At 38.6% G+C, this 15,929-nt stretch overlaps 1 long non-coding RNA gene across 1 annotated transcript; it reads right to left on the reverse strand.

The window, feature by feature from the left end:
* Window positions 1-3,543: 3,543 nt before the first annotated feature.
* LOC138008220 (uncharacterized) lies at window positions 3,544-7,948 on the reverse strand. The gene is made up of 4 exons (XR_011124219.1): window positions 7,917-7,948; window positions 6,292-6,352; window positions 5,271-5,330; window positions 3,544-3,600 (listed from the first exon to the last, which is right to left on the reverse strand). It is a non-coding gene; the product is annotated as an uncharacterized lncRNA (long non-coding RNA).
* Window positions 7,949-15,929: the final 7,981 nt, after the last annotated feature.

A 15,929-nucleotide genomic window follows, 5' to 3' on the forward strand; every position in this document is an offset into this window, starting at 1 on the left:
AAAACCTATCCAGCCATTGTTTAACAGAGGACGCCCATGGAAGTTATGTTATAGATGGCAAGGGAGGCGGGGTTTCTACAATTGCTGTATCTGTGAGAAAAGTTCGTCCTTTCCAACTTCTAAAGGATATTACTGCCTACAATCAACAAAAAGGACTTTCGACTTCGGATGTGCGAAACAGATTAAGATTTGCGCTAAAAATGAGATGACAACATACTGACTATATGGACGAAGGATATTGCCTTTTACCTTGATGTAGCTTCCCTCAGGAGGTCGTATAAAATACTAACTGATGCGGTATTTTACATAAAATGACGAGGTATCGCCAACTGTCCAAATATTGTTACGGCTTAAAATTAGTTTGCACATATATGTATTACCCGCCCCAATGTTACGCGAGTAAGACTTCGTAAGACCCGGGAAATGTAAAAGAATACTTTTTATGTTAGTACAGTTATTTTTTTATAACTTTTCGACAATTTCTGTCGGTGATGAGACATGGAAATACAGGAAACACAAGTTATAGTTATGAGAACATCATTTTGCACAAGGATAGAAACTTATGACACGTGATGTAAAAGCTTGTTTACTTTAGTTCATTGCGTGAGCAACTTTGTACCAAAATGGTGACACGCAGTTTGAAAACGTGAATGTATTAGACGGTTTCTACTGACTGTTTTTTCATACCAACGCCATTGTAGGCTAATTGATATCGCTTAACAATTTTTCAAGTCGAATTTCGCTAGACAAAACAACAAGAGAAGAAAACAACGACATTGTGTTAGTGTGCCACGAGTCACCACTGTATCAATTAAATTTAGCAGGATCCTTTTTCTCAGTGCAGTGACAACGTCACCATGCACATTTGCCTCAAAAATGGCTATTTTCTCTACTATAGTGTCCAAAACAATCGATTCACCTTCTGTGTTCACTGCCCTTTCTGACTGTTTTATCGTCGTGGTTCAATTGTGCATATTTCTCACCAAAAAGCTTTCTTAAAAATGGTGACTCGTTGGTGACTCGGTGAATTACAGATGCACGCTAATTAACTTTGTGAGAAGATCAAGGCCGAATAAAACGGGTAGGCATGGGAAATACACTGTTGTTCTTTTTCGGGCAATTTGTGCAGCATGACTGAATGGAATGAAAAAGCGTTCGACGTGCGAACGCTCATCTAACAAAGGTGAAACTCTTCTCATTGCTGTGTGCCAAAATATTGGAGAATCGGGTTAAAAGTCCATCTCCCGTGCGGAATGTTATTTGAGTGTAGGTAAATGAACTTTGTGCCCTCACAAAAGAAGTGAAACATCGTGCCGTGCGTTAATTTAGGGAACAACAAACGAACGTCATTTGAGAGAATACAATTCATCGCTGTTCAGTACTACAGTATCAACCAAAGCGGATCGTGGTCCGTACCAGGATTACAAAAAGGTTGGAACAACAGAGTTTAGAGGAGTTATAAAGTGTTTCGCACGCCAAACAGCAACTACAGGTTACCAAGATAATTACGATTTTTTCCTTAACGCAATAAAACTCGAAAACGGCCTCTGCAAATTCATCCTAGTTAAGGTCGTTCCTAAGCAGAAATTGCTCAAGCCACAGTCAACCTTCTATGAATAGGCTTTCTTTTTTGAACGAGAAACAAAAACCAAATTCAAACAAACCTGAAAAAATGTATGGTTGCATTTCTTGTCGAATTTATCACAAATATGGCGCAACAGTCAATCTAGGCCGCTATAAATCAAGGGTGTTCCTTCTCCTGAAATGTAGAATATTTCCCGCCAATTCTTTTAATAACTGAAATTCCTAAAAAAATACAGTACCGGACAAACTGGTTGAAACACTTTACAATTTTATTGCCCTCCCACAATGTGGTTTTGGCAACTGGGCTGAGAAACTCGCGTTAAAACCACATTGTGAGGGGAGAGTGAGCTTGGCGAAAGCTTCAGGTTTCTGTTATAGTCGGGTAATGTTCCAACGAATTTTACAGACTGTATTTGTGAGGAATTTAAACTATTTATAGGACGTGCTGACAGGGTCATAAGTGACACAACTTTACAGTCGCCTTATAACCGGTACGATAGTGCTGTTTAACGTTTTTATTCGTAACTGAGTTTGATGTACAGTGTTCGAATTTCTTTTGTTATATATCCACAATGATAAAATAAGCGAAATTGTTTAGATTTAGCTAAGAAGAGAGTCATGATCTGAAATATGGTTTTTCTTGCTGCCATTGATAGCGTGACAAGGGCACGAGCGTATTTTTTTTTATCTCGCATTCAAAGGTTTTCTCTTCGTAAAAAGTAGCTAAAACGCGCTACATTTTTCCTAAAAGCGATTGGAGATTAATCAGTGACGATTTTCCTGGAAAGAAAAGCACATACAAAGTTTAACAGTTAAGAGAAAACCTATCCAGCCATTGTTTAAACAGAGGACGCCCATGGAAGTTATGTTATAGAAGAGGGAGGGCAAGGAGGCGGGGTTTCTACAATTGCTGTATCTGTGAGAAAAGTTTCGTCCTTTCCAACTTCTAAAGGATATTACTACTACTGCCTACAATCAACAAAAAAGGACTTTCGACTTCTTGGATGTGCTAAAACAGATTAAGATTTGCGCTAAAAATGAGATGACAACATACTGAATATATATGGACGAAGGATATTGCCTTTTACCTTGATGTAGCTTTCCTCAGGAGGTCGTATAAAATACTAACTGATGCGGTATTTTACATAAAATGACGATGTATCGCCAACTGTCAAATATTGTTACGGCTTAAAATTAGTTTGCACATATATGTATTACCCGGCCCAATGTTACGCGAGTAAAACTTCGTAAGACCCGGAAATTTAAAAGAATACTTTTTATGTTAGTACAGTTTTTTTTTTATAACTCTTCGACAATTTCTGTCGGTGAGAGACATGGAAATACAGAAACACAAGTTATAGTTATGAAAAACACTAATTTTGCACAAGGATAGAAACTTATGACACGTGATGTAAAAAGCTTGTTTACTTTAGTTCATTGCGTGAGCAACTTTGTACCAAAATGGTGACACGCAGTTTGAAAACGTTACTGTATTAGACGGTTTCTACTGACTGTTTTTTTTCATACAACTCCATTGTAGGCTAATTTGATATCGCTTAACATTTTTTCAAGTCGAATTTCGCTAGACAAAACCAACAAGAGAAGAAAACAACGACATTGTGTTAGTGTGCACGAGTCACCACTGTATTAATTAAATTTAGCAGGATCCTTTTTCTCAGTGCATTGACAACGTCACCATGCACATTTGCCTCAAAAATGGCTATTTTCTCTACTATAGTGTCCAAAACAATCGATTCACCTTCTGTGTTCACTGCCCTTTCTGACTGTTTTATCGTCGTGGTTCAATTGTGCATATTTCTCACCAAAAAAAAGCTTTCTTAAAAATGGTGACTCGTTGGTGACTCGTTGAATTACAGATGCACGCTAATTAACTTTGTGAGAAGATCAAGGCCGAATAAAACATCGGTCTGTCTGTCTATCTATCTGTCGCTTACTTACATGAAGATTTAGAAGCCACAATTCTTGAAGTAACTGACGGCGATAACACTGCTGATGCTAAAAAACGAAAGAATATTCATGATCAATAGCCGGAGGGAGGAATATAATTAAGTTAGAATTCGTTCACCATTTTAATCATTTTTTACTTAAACAATCACTTTGCAGTCAACGATTCCAAAATATTCACAAGTACGTATAAGACAATTTATATGATGGAAAAGAAGATATTATTGAAAGGGGAAGACACTGCTAATACTAAAGAGGCACCACTAAAGAGGCAGTGAACAGTGTGATCAGACACTGGACTGGACTGAGGCCTGGCCCAAAATATGCCGGAGAGATCTGAAAACGGAATTCCCGCAACGAAAACTCAACAAACGTTTGCCGTCCACACACGAAACAGGACAACAGTCCACACTACAACGATCAGAGACAGCAGAAACGCTTAAATGCATTTTTGAGTATGCGCATACCTTTTCACCGCCGAGGGCTTCCCCATTGACGAGTAAAATCGTCTGGCGTTAGACAGAGTAAAATCTATAAGTGTCAATTTGCATTTATGGCGGTCAAAGGGTTAACTCTCCTCCCGCGTTTGCCCACCAACTTAAATTCGGGTTTTGTTGTTTACGCGACCTTCCTCAAGAAAGTACCGTCACCGTAAGTCTACGAAGTTGTCCCACCACGCAATAGTTCTGCCAGGTCTTGTCCAAAATCGTCGTTCCTTGAATGGTTTGTATCACTGCTGGGCTCGTCGAGAACCCTAGGATACTAGTAATGGACGTGTTTTATTCCTTCCCCGTCAATATATTAAATACATGTTTAAAAAGCGCGACGTTTAAGTCCAAATAAGCAATAAAACTAGATATTATGTACAATAATATGGCTATTGGCACTTCGTTAAATGTTGAAATGACATAACAATCATGTACTCGTCCCCATTTTCGAACATTTCCGTTTTTAAACATGTTTTTCGTCCATATTAATACGACAAGGTGGCGTTTTAAATTTCTTTCACTCCGGAGACGGTTTCAAAAAGTTCCGTTTTCGGTGGCTAATATATCCGGCTTTGTGCGGATTAGTGTGGTTGGAAGGTCTAAGTAGACAAATAAAGTTGCGTTTTCAAATTTCTCCGGCATAGAGGGGAGAAAAACCAAAAATTCAGAGAAAACATAAACATTAATCAATAAATAGATCAATATTCTCCATATCTTATACAGTACGTTTTCAATATGCAATATATACAATGCACTGTTACATGTACCGTGCAATTTATCATTTTTAATGACAATGAAATGACTAGCCGAGAACACCAATTTCAAAAATGTAATACACACAAGTGCTGTCTAATAATAGACTGATTCAGTATTTTAACCTAATCGTTTAGCAAATTAGAGGTATTGTTGTATTGTTATAACTCGGATTGACTCGTTGACAAAGTGATACGCAAAAAACCATGCAAAACCGTGCGAGGAAATAATATTTGCAATCAATTTTGTTTTAGAAATTTTCAATCAGTATTTGTATCAGGAAAAATGTTTTGCAAACATTCATTTTCACATTAAAATTTTCCGGGCGCCGCCATCTTGAATAATTGTGACGTGTAACAGAACTTTGAAAGAAGATGGTCCCAAAACACAGGAGACACAGGAGACATTTACCAATTAGACTTAACTATCCATGTTGTCACACCATCTACAATCAGTTTAGCGAGTTGAAGTTCTACTTACATGACGGAGACTGTGAAGAAAATATCAGTCCCCAAAACTGTGCTTTGACTACCATTTCAACTGCAAAAAATAATAATAATAAACTTATAATAATAATGAAAAATTCAAACCCGGACATTTACACTGACGCAATCCAAAGAGCCAAAACGACAGTCTAAGTAGGCCGCCTCTTCGATCTGTGTAAGACGGAATCGTACAGGAACTATATTTCTGACCAAAAAAACAAGTCAAATTAAAGCCCCAACCAAAAGAATCAATGAACACACTTATGGCAACCTGATTAATGTTTTAAGCTGAGGACTTATAAAACCGAAAAGAGAGGCATTAAAAAATATTCCATGCGCGTGCCTTGGACACAGTAAATAGCCTACGATACACGTTGCCATAACAACATAACAATGGTCTACGTAGTTAAAAATAGACTTCCACCAGTTATTACCCTAAAATATTTAAGACGTCTATTCTTACAACATGCGGCTTTTTACGTCAGGAAATTTTCATACTGATCAAAAGTGAAATTGAAAAGAGGACTTGGCTTTCTTCGATCCAGAATTGGCGTTTCGTGGTGGAATGAGGTCAGTGCTAAAGATCACAAGGTAATCACAGTAGAGCAAGTGTTCAAGAAGAAAATTCAGAGTGTCTTTTTCCATATCTTTGAAAACAAAAACTTGCACTTCGACTCTAGCTGAGCTGATGAGCTCAGAAACAAAGAAATGTTCAGCCAGTAAATGTTTCTATTCGTTGTTTTCCCGTTCTTCTTTTCCATTGATTTTCAATTTTGTAAAGCACTCTGGGCTTTATTTAATCGTGTCACAGTTGCAAAAATATAAAAATGCTATTTGCAGCCCATTCTCCCTTAATTTTCTTTTTCTAATGTATGATTAAAATCTCGAAGTTCACAAATTGCCCTCTGTCACCAAGTTGAGCTTCCTTCAAAGAATAAAATGCTCCGCCCGACAGGCATTTTTCATTATTAAATGAACGAATGGGAAAACCTCTATCAGGTTTAATAAATACTTACCAGAAGCCAGGATAAGCCACCTCAGAATGAAATTTCTTTTTCTCTCCATATTTCATTCAGTCTTAAAAGAATAAAGAAGGTGTCTTTCTCGTCTTATGTTTGACTTGCATAATTAACCCACAGGAATGTGTTGACGAAAGGTAAGGGGAAGAGAGAAAAGGGAGAGAGCGAAGGGGAGGGGGAGGGGGAGGGGGAGGGAAAGAGGAACAAGGGGGAGAAGGGAATGAGATGGGGTGTGGTGTACAACGAGCGAAAATAAGGATACGTGGCGAAGGGAGAGCAAAGAGAGATAAGGGAAGATCGGAAAAGAAACAAAAAGACAGAAAAAAGAAAAAAAGAAAAAAAAAGAGGAAAAGAAGTAGACATAACACTTCAGTTGCCCTTTTTTCCCAACAAAGCAAAGCGGAAATATCTAACACGTCCATGTCTAGGGTATTCACAGGGTACGTTTACGTCAATAGCGAGGGAGCTTACGAAAAGAGGACGAGGACGGCTACGAGGACTTCATTTAAAAATACGAGTTCGCGTTATTTATATCACTACGAAGCTATTTCATTTCGTTTCGCGTTAAAAATGTGGTGAGGAATTAAAACTGGTATGAGTGGGTTGGAAGCGTAGAGAGAGAACTGAAAATTCATCGTCATGTGCTAGCGTCCTCCACAGAACCTTGAATTTGGTCATTTCACGTCGCATTTAGGAGATGACGGCAAAGAAATGTACCAAAATGTAAAACGCACGTGCAGAGCCATTGTTTTTGCTCACTAAACCTATTGTTTTGTAGCGTCGTCGTTGCCGTCGGCGTCGTCGTTTCGTAAGCTCCCTATTGGCACGTAAGAGGCAAATGTTGAGCTGCGTTACTCAGTAGAAAAGGTCACGGAGTTAACATGTTTGTTTTTTCAAATAAAGAAAACATTTTGCTCCTAAAATATAGTTTTTTTGATAGTCGCCCGGTATTTCATGAAATAGAAACTCGACCTGAAATGGACGCTGGTTTTAGAACATATCTTTCTTCGCCTTCTTTGGTCAGAAAAGCTAAAAATATTGTCCCCAATCGGCAGTCTTTACTAAGGGATTTACTCCAAAGCCAAGTATATTCGAGAGGTCACGAAACGTGTGTTCTGATCATGAGGAAACGATCGTTGCATATCAAATTGATGGCTTCATTTCAAAGCGATGTACTACCCTAAGGGTATAAATGGCAATAAAAAACCAGTTATGACAGGATTGCAAGCAAGGACTGGCGGAGCTAGTAATGGGATGGCAACGGCTTTGAGCGTATTTAATGAACGTACTCGGGTTCTTCGGAGAAAATGTCCATGCAAAAATGCAACTAATAATTTGAACAGAAACCTTGAGCGTATTCCAGTTATGACAAGCAGGACTTCAGAGGAATACATGGCGACCCAAAAACTGTACAGTTTGGCGTATCACTGCGATCAAGACAAGTCTTTCTGCTGTTGAACCGGTTAGTTCTACTACAGTCTGTTGTACCATGTTTACTTTTGAAAAGTCGTCATTGTCAAGATTTACTGTCGTTTCGAATAAAGTAGTCTTAAAATACTGCTGGGCTTAAACTAAGCATTGGTTAAAGCCTTTAAAGTGAGATGTTATAAGTTATTTCCTACCTTGTATGAGAATGTGGACGCTGCAAGCGGTGTCACGATCCAAATGGATCACGTGACGAACACATGAGGAAAAGTGTTTCCACGGTGTCGTCATCAAGGAATTTTTTCTCGACATGTATTTCCGTGACACCTTTCGTTTCATCGAATCTTAAGAAAACGAAAGTTATGATCTTCCAGAAGAAATATGGAAAACCAGTCTCGGATAAATTTCATTTTCAGATTAACTAGCATAAAATAGCAATTGTAAATAATTATACCTACCTTGGCGTCAGCTTCTCTTCCAACGGAAATTGAAGAGATTGCAAATTGAGTTACACGATCCTTTTTTCGCCACTCGTCGCTTTCTAGTTTTCACGAAAATACCACTTGCTGTAACAAATAAAGTTTTTGATTCACTTTTCATACCAATCCTCCTATGTGGTTCAGAGGTATGGGGAATTTACGAGAAGGATGATTTCAACACCAGGGAAAAACACTTCATTGAAAAAACACATATTTTCCTTTGCAAAAAAGTCTTAACAGTAAATAAACATTGTCCGAATGTTGTAGCCAGGAATGAACTTGGTAGACTTTCTTTGACTGAACTTAATACAAACGTTTTACATTCATTTGCAAAAGATAACAATATCGCCAGACAATGTTTACAACTCTCACTGGACATGCCTGAGAAAACTCAATCGGGGATGTCGCTAAAAATTAAAAATGTAGCTCTATGATATTAAATATGAACAACAGTTAAACTTTCACTTTTGACATCTTGGAAAATATATTCAAAGCTTCAACTAAGCACCAACTTTCACTCGAAGTTAACCAGAAACTGCGGACGGAAGAGAAAGATTCCCCCTTTTAGAGATTCTCCCTTTTGTAATTCCCCCTTTTTCAGATTTCTCGTATTTAGAGATTCCCTATATTACAGATTCCTCGTTTCCATTCCTCCATTCCCCATACTCTGCTTTAGAACTAGCCGCTGGTATGTCGGCTGATAATGTCCGCGGCTGAGAGATTGTCCGAAAAATGAATATTTGGCCGAGAAGCGCAGCTTCGAGGGCAAATATGAAATTTTGAGGACAATCTCCCAGCCAAGAACATTATCAGCCAACATACCAGCAAGCCAGAAAGGGGTTTACTTATTTTATAACCCTCTCATTAATTTTCATATCGCGCAAAAACCGCTCGTAAAAAGCCAGTATTGAATGTGCTGGCGATGCCTCGTATTTTTTTGATACACTGTTCAAAGTTTGACTAGAAAGTAAGCGTGTCGGTCTAAGAAAAAGAATCAAATCATTCTAATTGTCACTGCTTGTCGAAAACTCGAAAACAAGGCGCTTTTTTGCTCACTGAAAAAGAAATTTAATTCAACCATGAAAGACAGAATGTGCAAAGTCTGGATGGCAGAGTTTCAAGTGCGGCTGGAATTTCTCTCTCCTTCGAACGGTTGGTTTATTTTATAGTTAGTAAACACAGTGCATTAAATTCTCTACTCTATAAATTGCAGAGTTTTGAAGCAAGCAACCGTGGACAATCTGTCGGTGTACGTTGGATCAGTGGCTTGATCTGATCAGCGTAATTACAATTTGAGAAACTAAGTATTTCCCGCACTCGCAAACGCTCTCGCCACAAGAGCAAGCCTGCTAAGCTTCCACTTGATCACTCGTCTGTGATAAATATCTCCAATTCTATTCTGTCTCCCAACGAGATATCCGTTCTCGCACTTGGCCTCACATTCAGTCCTACTCCTAGACACATCTGCCATTCAACTGGCCTGAAATCTCGGCCGACATATACGACTTTGCTCGACGCATGCGACTAACAGAGTACTTCTTTGACGAGAACAACACCACTAACGTGAACAAACGAGACAACCCTTTCCATAATAAAAGTGTTTGGAACCCTCCTGCTAACAGAGAACAGGCCCTACATACATTTTTAGACGCTGTTAAACTTGACATCACTACGTGTAAACCTAAACCTGCTCGTGACAGTCTTACCACCTCAGAACGACAGGCAATACGCCAACTTAAACAACGACAAGACATTGTAATAAAACCAGCAGACAAGGGTTCCGGTACACTTATTATGGTTAAAACCTGGTATATTGACGAATGCAACAGACAACTTAACGACTCTAAAGCATATCCCATTTTATTGACCACCATCTTCAACCTCTTGTCCACAAACTATACCATCTTATGTTAAAGACACTAATGATTTCCTCAATAAACTCCTTACCATTGGCAAATTACCGTCTAATTCATTATTAGTAACACTTGACGTCTCATTTTTATGTAGTAATATTTCAAATAATTAAGGTATTAACGCTTGTGATCATTTTTTTACGCACTGATCCTCAACACCATTCCTACTGGCACTATTTGCGACCTCATCCGCATGATTCTCACCATGAATAACTTCACTTTTAATGACAGCCACTACCTTCAAATCCACGGCACAGCTATGGGCACTAAAATGGCCCCCTATTTTGCTAACCCCTTCCTTGGGCTTTTCGAAAATAATGCTCTAAGAAACGCCCCATTTCACTCCCGTACTTGGTTGAGATACATCGATGAAATTTTTATGATCCGTGGACTGAAAGTCCGGAGAACCTTAAAATCGATTATCTCAACAGCATTCACCCTACCATAAAATTCACTAGCTCACACTCTCCCACCAATGTTCCTTTCCTTGACGTTTACGTCTCACTAACTAGTGACGGAAACAGAAATACAGACCTATACACGAAACCTACGGACAAACACCAACATTTATTTTATTCCTCTTGTCATCCTCTACACACAAAAAAAAAGCCATTCCTTTCTGCCTAGCACTCTGCTTACGACGAATTTGTTCTACCGACGAAGATTCGTACCACTGAACTAACGACATACCATCTGAAACGAGGTTACAAATGCGACTTTGTAACTAAACAAATACAACGAGCCGCAGACATTCCCCGCATACATACATACCCTGCAACCTAAAAAGATAAACAAACCCGAACGCATACCTTTCATAACGACCTATAATCCATCACTTCATGCCATCTTCAACGTAATAAAAAAAAAAAAAAAAAAACACTACAATCTACTTTTTTTCCTGTGACCGCTGCAAAAATGCTTTCCTACATCTACCTGTGGTGGCTTTCAGGCGCTCCCCTAAACTTCGAGATCTGCTGGTTGCAGTTAAGGTAACTCATTCTAATTCCGCACTTCCTTCCGGTTCTTTTCGCTGTGGCAAAAACTGCGCTACCTGTCCTTACATTTTCCATGGACTAACCAACTACACATTCTTCTCTACTGCCAAAACACGCTCCATTAATTCCCACATAACTTGCGAAACCAAAAACCTTATCTACATGATTCAGTGTAACAGATGCCCTCTACAGTACATAGGAGAAACTAAACGACATTTAAAAGACAGTTTCAATGGACACCGTCGCCTTTTAGATAACGCTAACACCAAATCCAAACCTGCTACAGTCGCAGAACATTTCCTTTCCTCTCCCCACAACATCTCTAAGAACATGCAATTAATTCTTATCGAAAAAATATTTTCTAACAGAGACTCGATCCGTAAGGCCAGGGAAGCTTTTTTAATTTCAAAAGGCAGGAAAATTGTTCCCCTAACGGTCTTATTATCTGCGAAGAAACGTATTAGATTTCAGTTTATTGTTCAGAGTCACTTACTTTATTTTTCCGTTACTCTTAGTATTTGAATTCAGATTTGTTGTAAATGCTATTTTTTATCACATTTTTTCCAGTATTACGTCAACATCCATTTACTATATATATGTACATAGAATCAATCCAATGTAAACTCTCATTGTACCTGAAGAAGGCTGGTTTGGCCAGCCGAAATATAGTACACCACTAAAATTAAATCTACGTTGTATCGGCTCTTGCTCAAAATATTTAGTTTCTATAAATTGACTCAGTTTAAGATCGCGTGGGATTAAATCTCTTAAGTGTGCACCTAACTTTCTTCACCTTCAAAGACATTGACAGTAATATGTTTTGTTGACTTTCTTGTACTTTCCAGAGCAACATTTGCCACCACCCTTTTAATGTCACTATCACAAGCTAGACTTCAGAAACTCTTCTGCTGCCTTTTTTTCCGCCGGCTTTGTTTCTTTTGAACAGCATTTGCAGGGCAAATATCCACACAAACGCGTGTTATTACGTGAAAACAGACCTGTCAGTTTGCACCACGTGACGTAAATTAGCCAATAAATCGCCCGAAAATTAATAGGTGGAATGACGAAGGCATCCACGTCTTAAAACCGGGCTGGTGTCTTTTTTTTGTTGGTAGTCACAAATGTGCATTCCCCACGGATATTGAGTTAATCTCCGATCGGGTGGATTGACTTATATTCCTTCCGGTATTTCCAAACTTCCTTGCCCCGAGGAGAACTCCTCTTCATCTCAAGCCATCACGATTCTTCTTTGCTAGCGCGTCAGACCACTCGGCCACCGTGACACACTTCCGTTAGGTCGGTGAAAGCAAACATTTATAATAGAATCTTTCCGCCCGCCATGATTGTTTCAGTATTAAACTATTCGATAAAGTGGATAGATGCTTTTTCTTTGAAAAAGGCAAGCTTTAAAGGTAAGGAGAATTTTCTACGTTATTTCTAGATCTTGCTTCGTACTTGTGTGTTCCACTGTGAACATTATTATTTTGCATAGAACGAATACTTCATTAGAAGCATTTTGCATAGAACGAATTACGTACTCCAATATTTCTTGGGAATCAATTTGTTCGCCGTTTTGACGTAGAAAGAAAATAAGAAAATAGCTTTCAACGGCCAAACAAGATAAAAAATGAAATCAAGTTTAAATAAAACGAATTAGCTATCGCCGTCACGGGGACTTCGCAGCCGTCCCCCATCCAAGTACTAACCTTATTCGGAGGAGTTTAACTTCAGCTGACACTTGGACTAGCATCAACAATTGTGATCTTTATGTTAAATTCGCACATAGATCTTGTCGAACTTTATAACACTTGAAAGAAAAAAAAAACACACTAACAAAAACCAGGTGTTATGCCGTCATTCTGTCACAGATGCATCCTTTGTTTCGTGAGTTTTCAGTAAACACGCAAGGTATAACTTGATCACAGGCGGCCGCTAAAATCGAACTCACTTCCGATTTTGCGATTTTACTTGTATGACCAAAAATTGAACTCTGATGGAACGTAACAAAAATCTCCCGAAATGTTTTTCGCTGATGGCAAATTGTTTTATTCTCGATCGACACTTCCTAAAAGTTCCTTCTGCTCTCCTTAAAAACTACATATTAATATTTATTTACTTTTTCGTCAATATTTGTTTTGCATAAAGCAGGCTAGCAAAATCTGTACCTTGCTTTGTTCGCATTTTTGAGCGTTAAAATAGAATTTTTGGGCGTATGTTCCTGACAGCGAAAGTCGCATATTTTGACGTCCCCCATCCAGATACTAACCCCGCTGGAAAGGGGAAAAAAACACTTTAGTAACATTGGTCTTGGAAAGGTGTTAGAAGCTCAGAGTACACGCTTAAGCTTGTGGTGAGAAAGAAGTTGTAAATGATCAACATGTCAGCTTTGAAGCCAAATGTTTCTCGATTTCCTGTTATTTTCTTCAATCGTTCTGGGCTTAGTATTTTACTGAACCACATGTCTTCTTAGAGGGTATATATATAGCAAAGATGTCTACCATGGCACCGTAATGATTTACGATACCAAACAATGTCGTGTATTATTAGAGCTACATATTGTGCAAGGACTTGAATCTCCTGGAAAAAACAAAACGCAGCTCAGTTGACAGTTATGGAAAAAAACACTGTCAAGTTACTGCACTACCACACGCAATGCGTTCTTACTTTAAAAGATATCCCGTATCTCCTCAATTCTACCCCCCACCTCCAGACTAAAAATCCCGTATCCCCACAATTTTTTTACCTAATTATCCCGTATCCTGATCGCTTCTCGGGCTTTTGGCTAAGATTAGTTTCTTGGCCAAGGGCTACGGTCAAGTACTATTGTACAACGTACGGTACTTTTTCAGTGCCGTAAGGGGCAGGCACAGAACAGTTTCGGCTGTTTGTCTGTTCTCTCGAGAAACGATGACGAGGGTTTTTTGGGTTTTTTGTTCAGCTCGAGTGTAGAATCAGGACGAACTGTTGTAGTTTCTGATAACTATTTACTACTTGTAGCTTTTGTTGAGTTTTGAATCGATGATAGAGAGAGTTTTGGCGATCTCAATCCGGACTGGACTAGTGGATTTAATGATTTTTCTTAACGAGATGGACTGGACTATAAAACACGCAATTACGGAATTTTTGAGCATTGAGAGAAATAGAGCACGGATGTTGTCTTCTTGTCTTCGCCACGGCAAATTTATACAGTTTGCAAGGAACTAAACCAGGATTACAGAACCAGACGTCGATTACAGGGCCCAGTTGTTCGAAAGCCAATTACCTTAATCCAGGATTAGCGTAAACTTTTGTTTCATATTTTCAACTTTTTGCTCACAGTTTCCTTTGCTTATTTTTGTTTTTCAAGATTGACTTCTTCTAATGTAAAGTTTTACTGAATATCAGCCTTGAACAGCATTTGGGAGTAGAGGATAAAACTCGTTTTAAAACCCAGTTTCTGAACAACTAGCCCAGGATGATAAGTTGTTGAACTGTGATTTGTAATAAGTTTTTCGGATGATTTAAGGCTGATCCTGTAATTTTTGGATGAAAGGAGTTAACGAAGCAAGTAAAACTGTAGGATTTGAATTAAGTCTCCTTCCAAAAAATATATAAATAAAAGATCCCGTATCCTGATAACCTGCTAATAGGGCTTCGTTGTTTGCATTTGCAAATTTAGTGACATTAGTAATGAGTTTTTACAACAAAAAACTTTAAGTTATACTACAGATGTATCTTTCTGGTAATCTTTCGCCATTTTCCGAAGTCTACCTGTACTTGAAGTTGACTGTAACTGGACAATTTGTGTTAACTGTTTGCGCATTCCACGGATACGCCTTTGTAGGCGTCTTGTTATTTTAAGTTCTTGGCTGTTTTCATTGAACGGTTTCGAATATATTTCTTTGGATGCGTGACAGTGAAACACACCATTATCTGAATCTCTTTTTCCGTAGTCTTTTGCGTGGCATATAATAAGACGTCAGACACTGTAAAATAGTTTTTTTCTTTTTTAAGGGAACATATCTTTTCTAAGTTAGTTGTAATTTTAATTTACAACTTCCCTACGATTCATCGATGCTATCGTCATTATCAAGGCAAACGTTCGTGTTAATTCATGCAACTACAAAAATTACGTTTTCGTATATTTTTATGGTTGCATGACGTAGAACCGAATGGAATGTAAATTATGTCAGGATGTTTTCTCTCCCAGGGTCACGAGATAACAAAAAGACTGCCTATAAGAAAAAAAAGGCAGGAATGACAAAGAACTAGCTTTCTATCACCTGAGGAATGACAGATGCTTTCTTTGTTATATCATTCTTGTGTATGGAAAGTGGGAAAGGCGTGTCAATGTCTTGGGGTAGGGCTGTCCACAAGATATTCCATATTTTGAGAAAGTTGCTCTAAAATTATCCAGGAAAGTTGCTCAAAGGAACTAAATGTTGCTCCAAAATTGTAATGTTGGTATTCATATATTTACTACAAGAAGAGGCTTATTACTCAACCAAACAGTAATTTTTCACTGTTTCTTCGTCCTGGCCCGGGTTGTTCGAATCGCGTTTAGCGCTAACCAGTGTTAAATACCATAGAAACCTATAGGTTTTGGTACCCCTTAACCAACGGTTAGCGCTAACTAGGCTGCGAGCAACTGGCAACTGTGTTACTAAAACGAGTCACACAACGATCAGTCATATCTAAGAACAAATATGACCTCTGTGATTCTACTCACAAAGCATCTTTGAGCATGTTAAAGATGGAGCCTTGGTGTCCTTGCTTATGCCACCCCCTTTTTTGTATTGCCCGAGACCACGCAAAGTCAACGTGACTACCCATGTCGAGTCTGG

The sequence above is a fragment of the Montipora foliosa genome, chromosome 6 (assembly GCF_036669935.1).
Source record: "Montipora foliosa isolate CH-2021 chromosome 6, ASM3666993v2, whole genome shotgun sequence".
Taxonomy (NCBI): Eukaryota; Metazoa; Cnidaria; class Anthozoa; order Scleractinia; family Acroporidae; genus Montipora; species Montipora foliosa.